The 9,504-nt window shown below is 53.7% G+C and overlaps 1 pseudogene; it reads right to left on the bottom strand.

The window, feature by feature from the left end:
- Window positions 1-3,784: 3,784 nt before the first annotated feature.
- On the bottom strand, window positions 3,785-9,084 carry LOC144597997 (RNA-binding protein 8A pseudogene; annotated as a pseudogene).
- Window positions 9,085-9,504: the final 420 nt, after the last annotated feature.

Genomic DNA, 9,504 nt, shown 5'->3' on the forward strand with positions numbered 1-9,504 from the left:
AGTGGGGTGGCACAGTGGGGTGGCACAGTGGCACAGTGGCACAGTGGCACAGTGGGGTGGCACAGTGGGGTGGCACAGTGGGTGGCACAGTGGCACAGTGGGGTGGCACAGTGGGGTGGCACAGTGGGGTGGCACAGTGGGGTGGCAGAGTGGGGTGGCACAGTGGCACAGTGGGGTGGCACAGTGGGGTGGCACAGTGGCACAGTGGCACAGTGGGGTGGCACAGTGGGGTGGCACAGTGGGGTGGCACAGTGGCACAGTGGCACAGTGGGGTGGCACAGTGGGGTGGCACAGTGGCACAGTGGCACAGTGGGGTGGCACAGTGGGGTGGCACAGTGGCACAGTGGCACAGTGGGGTGGCACAGTGGGGTGGCACAGTGGCACAGTGGCACAGTGGGGTGGCACAGTGGGGTGGTACAGTGGGGTGGCACAGTGGCACAGTGGCACAGTGGCACAGTGGGGTGGCACAGTGGGGTGGCACAGTGGCACAGTGGGGTGGCACAGTGGGGTGGCACAGTGGCACAGTGGCACAGTGGCACAGTGGGGTGGCACAGTGGCACAGTGGGGTGGCACAGTGGGGTGGCACAGTGCGGTGGCACAGTGGGGTGGCACAGTGGCACAGTGGCACAGCGGTAGACGAGGCCTCACAGCGCCAGATACCTGGGTTCCATCCTGCCTTACTACGGGTGATGTCTGTCTGGAGTTTGTACTTTCTCCTCATGACTGCATGAGTTGGCTCCGGTCTCTTCCCATGCTCCAAAGACATGCAGGTTTGTAGGTTAATTGGATTCTGTGAGTTGACCCACGGTGGCGCAGCGGTAGAGTTGCTGCCTTATAGCACTTACAGCGCCCGAGACACGGGTTCCAGGGTTGCATAACTAGCCCCAAAACAGTCAGTGTATCAAACCCCGTGGAGATGGGTAAACTTTGATTTCAGCCTCGTCCTGTAGTTTGTCTACGCTTCATCCATGTTGCTACTAGAAACAGATCTCTGGGTGCATTCATTTCTTTCGTCAGAGGGCGGTGAATCTGTGGAGTTCTTTGCCCCAGACAGCTGTGGAGGCCGTTCACGGATATTTTCAAGGCAGAGATAGATAGATTATTGATTAGTACGGGTGTCAGGGGTTATGGGGAGAAGGCAGGAGAATGGGGTTCGGAGGGAGAGATAGATAAGCCACGATTGAATGGTGGAGTAGACTTGATGGGCCGAATGGCCTAACTCTGCTACTTTCACTTATGAAACCTCTCACACTATCAACATTTAAAAGTGATTTATTTGCTGTCTTTTCCTCTCCTTTGGTTTTCCAACATAGGAGCGATTATCCAGTGAAAGGTTACAGACTGTTATCGGAAGCAAAATCCAGATGCACAGCAGCTGAGAGAAGAATAAATCTTTCCTGAAACCTGCTTCAAAGACAAACTATTTCAACAATTCTGCAGCTTGCTGTGAATGGTTATTTGCTGCAAGCATTTATCTCAATCAAACTTTCTCTCTGCTGTTGGATCCTCATTGGCTGACATTACAATCAGACTCAGTGCAATCCAACAAAGTTTACCACTTATTACTTTTACTACTTATTAACTTATTAATTAAGATTGCGACTTATTACTACTTAATATTTACTACTTATTAAGGTTTTTAAAATCCACTTATTACTACTTATCCTCATTACTTATTATTATTATTATTACTTATCTTATTACTACTTATTATTTACTACTTATTAAGGTTTTAAAAATCCTTTTTTGAAACTTTCCAAGAAGCTGCTGGAAAAGAGTTGCAGCCCTTGCTTTTCCCCTTGATTTAGTTTAGTTTAGAGATACAAACAGGCCCTTCGGTCCACCGAGTCCATACCGGCACATTCACACTATCCTACACACACTTGGGACAATTTACACCGTACACAAGCCCAAGCCAATTAACCTACAAACCTGCACATCTTTGGAGTGTGGGAGGAAACCGAAGATCTCGGAGAAAACCCACGCAGTAAAAAGCATTTTTGTTGCGTGCATTCCAGTCAGTGAAAATACTATACTTTATTATAATCAAACTATCCACAATACAAGTACAGGATAAAGACAATAATGTTTAGGGCCACAGTTTAAGAATAAGGGGTAGGCCAATTAGAACTGTGATGAGGAAATTCTCTTTCTCAGAGGGCAGTGGAGGCCGATTCATCAGATGCATTCAAAAGAGTTAGGTAGAGCTCTTGGGGCTAGCGGAATCAAGGGGTATGGGGAGAAGGCAGGAACGGGATACTGATTGTGGATGATCACATTGAGTGGCGGTGTTGGGTCGAAGGGCCGAAGGGCCGAAGGGCCGAATGGCCTCCTCCTGCGCCTTTTTTCTATGTTTTTATGTTTCTATGTCATCTGTTGCTGGTGGTGATGAGATGTTGACAATGGCTCTCTCCACTGGATGGCAGTAGAATCTGCAACATCACCCGGTTCTCCATTCTCCACCTCTGCTGGTCTTTGCTCTGCAGCAGTCTGGAACAACACCACAGCTGACTCACATCTCCAAGCACCCTTGTGCATGAGATGGAGATAGCTGGCACTGTCACCCACAGGAACTGCAGCATACTACAGCGCGGAAACAGGCCCTTCGGCCCATCGAGTCCGTGCCGACCAGCGATCCCCACACAATAACACGACCCTACACACACTAAGGACAATTTACATTTATACCAAGCCAATTAACCTACAGCCCTGCATGCAGTGCCGGATTAACCTCGAGGCAAAAGTACCATATGCTACGGGCCCCACATTTTCGAGGGCCCCGCACTAAATGCTTCTTCAGACTGAAGATTTTGTTTTAACTAAAATACTTTATTTCTCAGCGTTGTTTTGCACGAGCCAATCTTCCCCTTCCGTTCCCACCCTCTCCCCAGCCCCACGACAGTCCCGACTGAGGTTAAACGGCCCCTGTAACGCACGGGTCAGTTTGGGCACGACGATCTGCGTGCGTCTCGGTCCCCGGCGCTGTGCGTGCGTCTCGGTCCCTGGCGATCTGCATGGGTCTCGGTCCCTGGCGCTGTGCGTGCGTCTCGGTCCCCGGCGTTGTGCGTGCCGCTCGGTCCCTGGCGATCTGCGTGCGTCTCGGTCCCTGGCGATCTGCGGGCGTCTCGGTCCCTGGCGATCTGCGTGCGTCTCGGTCCCTGGCGCTGTGCGTGCGTCTCGGTCCCCAGCGCTGTGCGTGCCGCTCGGTCCCTGGCGATCTGCGGGCGTCTCGGTCCCTGGCGCTGTGCGTGCGTCTCGGTCCCCAGCGCTCTGCGTGCGTCTCGGTCCCCGACGCTGTGCGTGCCGCTCGGTCCCTGGCGATCTGCGGGCGTCTCGGTCCCCGGCGCTGTGCGTGCCGCTCGGTCCCCAGCGCTGTGCGTGCGTCTCGGTCCCCGGCGCTGTGCGTGCCGCTCGGTCCCCAGCGCTGTGCGTGCGTCTCGGTCCCCAGCGCTGTGCGTGCCGCTCGGTCCCCAGCGCTGTGCGTGCCGCTCGGTCCCCAGCGCTGTGCGTGCCGCTCGGTCCCCAGCACTGTGCGTGCCGCTCGGTCCCCGGCGCTGTGCGTGCCGCTCGGTCCCTGGCGATCTGCGTGCGTCTCCGTCCCTGGCGATCTGCGTGCGTCTCGGTCCCTGGCGCTGTGCGTGCGTCTCGGTCCCCGGCACTGTGCATGCCGCTCGGTCCCTGGCGATCTGCGTGCGTCTCGGTCCCTGGCGCTGTGCATGCGTCTCGGTCCCCGGCGCTGTGCGTGCCGCTCGGTCCCACCGGTCGCTCCACACTCCGTCCCGGCTCAGTGACGCATCCGGTCCGGGCTCCGTCTTCTCCTGCGGCCATTCAACCTCTTGCCCCTAGGCTGGGGGCCCCCTGACGAAGCCCCAGTCCACGCTGACGGGCTGCCCGGCTGCTCCGACCCGCTCACACCCTCCATGGCCACCTGTGCCTCCCTGTAGCCCAGGCCTCGTACTCCACCACAGCGTAGCCCTTGAGGTAGCCGGTGCGCCGGGCCAGGCTGAGGTGCCGCTTCTTGATCTCACCGTACTCGGCAAACTTGTCGTAGATGTCCTTCCTCCTCGGTGGCTTCCTCCTGGACCCCGGGTCACAAACCGGATCCACCGAGCGTTGAGGGCCCGGCTCGCCGCCATCTTGCTGCACGGAGTCGTAGTCTTCTCGCTGCCTGGATCGAGAACCTTCCTCAGAGCCAAATCCTCGCCCCTTCCTCATCTTCGCCTTCTCCTTCAGTTTGTGGATACTTTCGTCACCCCTCATCGTCCATGAGTCCTCACCACCCGCCTCATGGAGGTCCAGCAGAAGATGGGTGACTTTTCGGGTCGAGACCCTTTGGAAGGGTCTCGGCCCAAAACATCACCCATTCCTTCTCTCCTGAGATGCTGCCTGACCCGCTGAGTTACTCCAGCATTTTGTGAATACCCCCGATAGGGTTGCCAACAATAGGACTCCCAAATACGGGACAAGGTGACGTCACCACCCCGCGCCCCATGTGACGTCACCCAGCCAGCGGCCATGTGCTCTCGCTCCACTAATGGCGGCCGCCCGGGCCGGGAGGTGGGTTGCTATGCAACCTCCATTAGGCGGCACCCAAGGTAGGCACAGATTTTAACCAGCATCTGCAGTAACTACCTACACTGTCTGGGCCTACAGCGCCCTCCAGGCCTAATACGGGACAAGGACGGTCCCATACGGGGCAACCCAATTGAGCCCAAAATATGGGATGTCCCGACTAATACAGGATTGTTGGGAACCCTAACCTCCGGACAGTGTAGGCTCAGACACTGTAGGCCCGGACACTGTAGGCCCGGACACTGTAGGCCCGGACACTGTAGGCCCGGACACTGTAGGCCCGGACACTGTAGGCCCGGACACTGTAGGCCCGGACACTGTAGGCCCGGACACTGTAGGCCCGGACACTGTAGGCCTGGACACTGTAGGCCCGGACACTGTAGGCCCGGACACTGTAGGCCGGGGCCGCTGTAGTCCCGGACACTGTAGGCCCGGGCGCCACCTAACGGAGGTTGCCTAGCAACCCGCCTCCCAGCCCGGGCGGCCGCTATTGGTGGAGCGGGAGCACGTGGCCACTGGCTGGGTGAGGCCACGTGGGGCGCGGGGTGGTGACGTCACCTTGTCCTGTATTTGGGAGTGAGGAAGTTGGCAACCCTAGCACTAGCTTAACCCGGCCCTGCCTGTACATCTTTGGAGTGTGGGAGGAAATCCAAGATCTCGGAGAAAACCCACGTAGGTCACGGGGAGAACGTGCAAACTCTGTACAGACAGCACCCGTGGTTGGGTTGGAACCCGGGTCTCTGGCGCTGTAAGTGCTGTAAGGCAGCAACTCTACCGCTGTGCCACCGTGCCGCCCATTATTGTGTTTAATTGTGATGAACTCCTGTCAGTTGCACAGGCCATGTCTGGTCCCTGACCTGTAAGACTTTCTAATAAAAAGGGGTTTCTTATAATGACTCTTTTCTAATCTATTGCCCTATATTTTGTGAGTCGACTCAGTTATTCTGAGTGTGGACAGTCACGGCATCATGCAGCGTGGGAACATGCAGCGTGGGAACATGCAGCGTGGGAACATGCAGTGTGGGAACATGCAGCGTGGGAACATGCAGCGTGGGAACATGCAGCGTGGGAACAAGCAGTGTGGGAACATGCAGCGTGGGAACATGCAGCGTGGGAACATGCAGCGTGGGAACATGCAGCGTGGGAACAGCATCATGCAGCATGGGAACATGCAGCGTGGGATCATGCAGCGTGGGAACATGCAGCGTGGGAACATGCAGCGTGGGAACATGCAGCGTGGGAACATGCAGCGTGGGAACATGCAGCGTGGGAACATGCAGCGTGGGAACATGCAGCGTGGGAACATGCAGCGTGGGAACATGCAGCGTGGGAACATGCAGCGTGGGAACATGCAGCGTGGGAACAGCATCATGCAGCATGGGAACATGCAGCGTGGGAACATGCAGCGTGGGAAATGCAGCGTGGAAACATGCAGCGTGGAAACATGCAGCGTGGGAACAGGCCCTGCAACCCAACTCCTCAATGCTGACCAAAATACCCCATCTAAACTAGATTTGCCAGTGTTTGGCCCATAACCCTCCAAGCCTTTCCTATCCATGTGGGTACATACATGTGGGTACATGTGGGTACATGTGGGTACATGTAGGTACATGTAGATACATGTGGGTACATGTAGATACATGTGGGTACATGTGGGTACATACATGTGGGTACATGTGGGTACATGTAGATACATGTGGGTACATGTGGGTACATGTATGTACATGTGGGTACATGTGGGTAAATGTGGGTACATGTGGGTACATGTGGGTACATGCGGGTACATGTGGGTACATGCACGTACATGTAGGTACATGTGGGTACATGTGGGTACATGTGGGTACATGTGGGTACATGTATGTACATGTGGGTACATGTGGGTACATGTGGGTACATGTAGGTACATGTGGGTACATGTGGGTACATGTGGTACATGTGGGTACATGTGGGTACATGTGGGTACATGTGGGTACACGTGGGTAAATGTATAGGAAAGGCTTGGAGGGTTATAGCCCAAATACTGGCAAATCTAGTTTAGATGGGGTATCTGAGGTGGGTCAGCATTGAGGAGTTGGAGTCCAAGTGTTTTGTTCGGGTAGCTTACAACCCAGCGATATGAATATTGATTTCTCTGACTTCAAGTAACCCTTGCATTCCCCCCTCTCTCCATCCCTCCCCCACACAAGTCCTACTAGCTTTAAAGTCATCTTGTTGAGTCTCATTGTCTGTAACTCAATCTCAGCTAACAAACAGCTAACAATAAGCGAAGATAGCTACAAATTGCTGGAGTAACTCAGCAGGACAGGCAGCATCTCTGGATAGAAGAAATGGGTGATGTTACGGGCCGAGACCTTCTGAAGAAGGTTCTTCTGAAGAAGGGTCTCGACCCTAAACCTCTCCCATTCCTTCTCTCCAGAGATGCTGCCTGTCCTGCTGAGTTACTCCAGCACTTTGTGCCTATCTTTGGTTTAAACCAGCATCTGCATTATTCCTACACATTAGTATATTGTCAGGCAATCTCTATAATTCAGAACAGAGGGTTTTACAGAGAATGGGGATGTTGGAAGCAAGAAAAAAAACCAGACTGCAAATAAGCTGACTGTGACACAAGTCCTGATGTAAATATGTAGTCGACAGCAGTCTTGCCCTACAACAGACAATCACATGACTCACGTTGTGACAACAAAGGGTCGGATCATTCCTTTGCTGTTTCAGTCTCATTCTACACACTAGCCCTGGCCAAATGCCAAGCAGAATTCCACCTCTAAGTTCATTTCAACATGACTAGCCGTTGCCAATTTGGAAACAAAAGTCTGCGTGGCCTGGTTAAGTTCATGGACTCAGCACAGTCGTGCAGCGGTAGAGTTGGCACCTTACAGTGCCAGAGACCCAGGTTTGATCCTGACAACTGGTGTTTGTACGTTCTCCCCGTGATTTGAGTGGGTTTTCTCCGGATTGCTCCCACATCCCAAAGACGTGTAGGTTAATTGGCTTCTGTAAACAGTGTGTGTGAAGGACAGAACTAGTAACAGGGTGATCCATGGTTGGTCTGGACATGGTGGGCCAAACGGACTGTTTCCATGTTGTTAACTAAAATTAAAACTGAAACAACAAAACAATACTCCCCGTGCCTTTCTGTAGGGGAGACATAGGTGCGTGTCCAGGGGGCAAAATGGGAGAGGGAATTCCTCATGGACCCCCCCCCCCCCCCTCCCCCCCCTCCCCCTCCCCCTCCCCGGATGGCCTTCGACCCTCTCTAGACCTTTCTCTGTCTAACTGCCAGCATGACATCAACCATCTCATCTTGTCCCCACCCCCTCTGAACGTACAGCCCTCCCTCCACTCACTCTGCAGCACCCCAGACATTATAATCAAACCCACCGACAAGGGAGGTGCCGTAGTAATCTGGCGAGCTGAGGCCAAAGGACAACTCTCAGACACCTCTACTTACCCTTGGACCAGCACTGCCTCGCCAACAGTCGGTCTGTCCTTTCTTGTTTGTTCTTTTTAGTATGTGTTAAAAGTATGTTCTCGTGTTCCTTGGTTTATGTGGGGGGGAAGGGGGTTGGGGGAAACATTTTTTCAATCTCTTACCTCGACGGAGATGCAATGTGTTTCCGTATCGTATCTCCGTCCCCACTGCGGCCTAACATCGTGGAGTTGGTGGCCTTTCCTGGAGACCGACCCGATGCTCCAAGCCGTGAGAGTCTGTGAGACTTTAACATCGTGGAGCTCGCGATCCCTTTGCCAAGGATCGAAGCTTTAACCGCGGGGCCTGTGGACTTTAACATCGTGAAGCCCAAGGTCTCTGGTAAGAAGAGGCCGATTCGGGAGCTCCATGCCGCAGAGAGTTTCAACCGCCCCGACACGACAGTTTCAATCACCCCGACAGGGGCTTCGATCGTCAGCTGTGGGGGCTTTGATCGCCCCGACTGTGGATGGTTTGACTGCCCCGACCATGGGAGAACAAAGAGGAAGTAGATTGAACTTCCATCACAGTGAGGGATGTGGAATCCACTGTGGTGGATGTTCATGTTAAATTTTATGTGGTTGTGTGTCTTGTTGCTTTTCACTTGTCACTCAAATTTCACTGTACCTTAAGTATAAGAAAATAACTGCAGATGCTGGTACAAATCGAAGGTATTTATTCACAAAATGCTGTAGTAACTCAGCAGGTCAGGCAGCATCTCAGGAGAGAAGGAATGGGTGACGTTTCGGGTCGAGACCCTTCTTCAGACTGTACCTTAACTGGTACATGTGACAATAAACTGACCTTCAAACCTTGACCCCACAGCCGAGCACCAGACCATCAGCTCTCAGACTGTCTCTGATGATCTGCCTTCCACAGCCTCCAACCTTATCGTTCTTTAACTCTGCAGGACCTGCTTCTATCTTCTCCCCAAAATCCACACAGAACTGCCCCGGCAGACCCATCATCTCTCCCTGCTCCTGCCCCACTGAACTCGTGTCCACACACCTTGATTCCATCTGATCCACCCATGTCCGATCCATTCCCACCTACGTTCAAGACAACTCACACACCCTTCAACTCTTCAACAACTTTCCATTTCTAGGCCCCCCTTTGCCTCACCTTCACCATGGACATCCAGTCTCTCTACACCTCCATCCCCCACCAGGAATGCCTCAAGTCTTTCTCAAACAGAGACCCAATCAATTGCTGAACATAGACACAAAAAGCTGGCATAACTCAACGGCTCAGGCAGCATCTCTGGGGAAAAGAATAGGTGACGTTTCAGGTGAACTGCTCTTGGTCACCTAATCAAAAAGCCCGAGCAGGTTTGTGCGAGATGATTCCTCACGCATCTGCCATGTGGTTTATCTGCCCAGCCTATCTCCTGTTCTCTAAGCTGGCTCGCCACTGTGCTATGATAGTCCTCATCTCTGCTGCATATTCATCTTTCCCACACAGAG

Source organism: Rhinoraja longicauda, chromosome 11 (genome assembly GCF_053455715.1).
Source record: "Rhinoraja longicauda isolate Sanriku21f chromosome 11, sRhiLon1.1, whole genome shotgun sequence".
Lineage (NCBI taxonomy): Eukaryota > Metazoa > Chordata > Chondrichthyes > Rajiformes > Arhynchobatidae > Rhinoraja > Rhinoraja longicauda.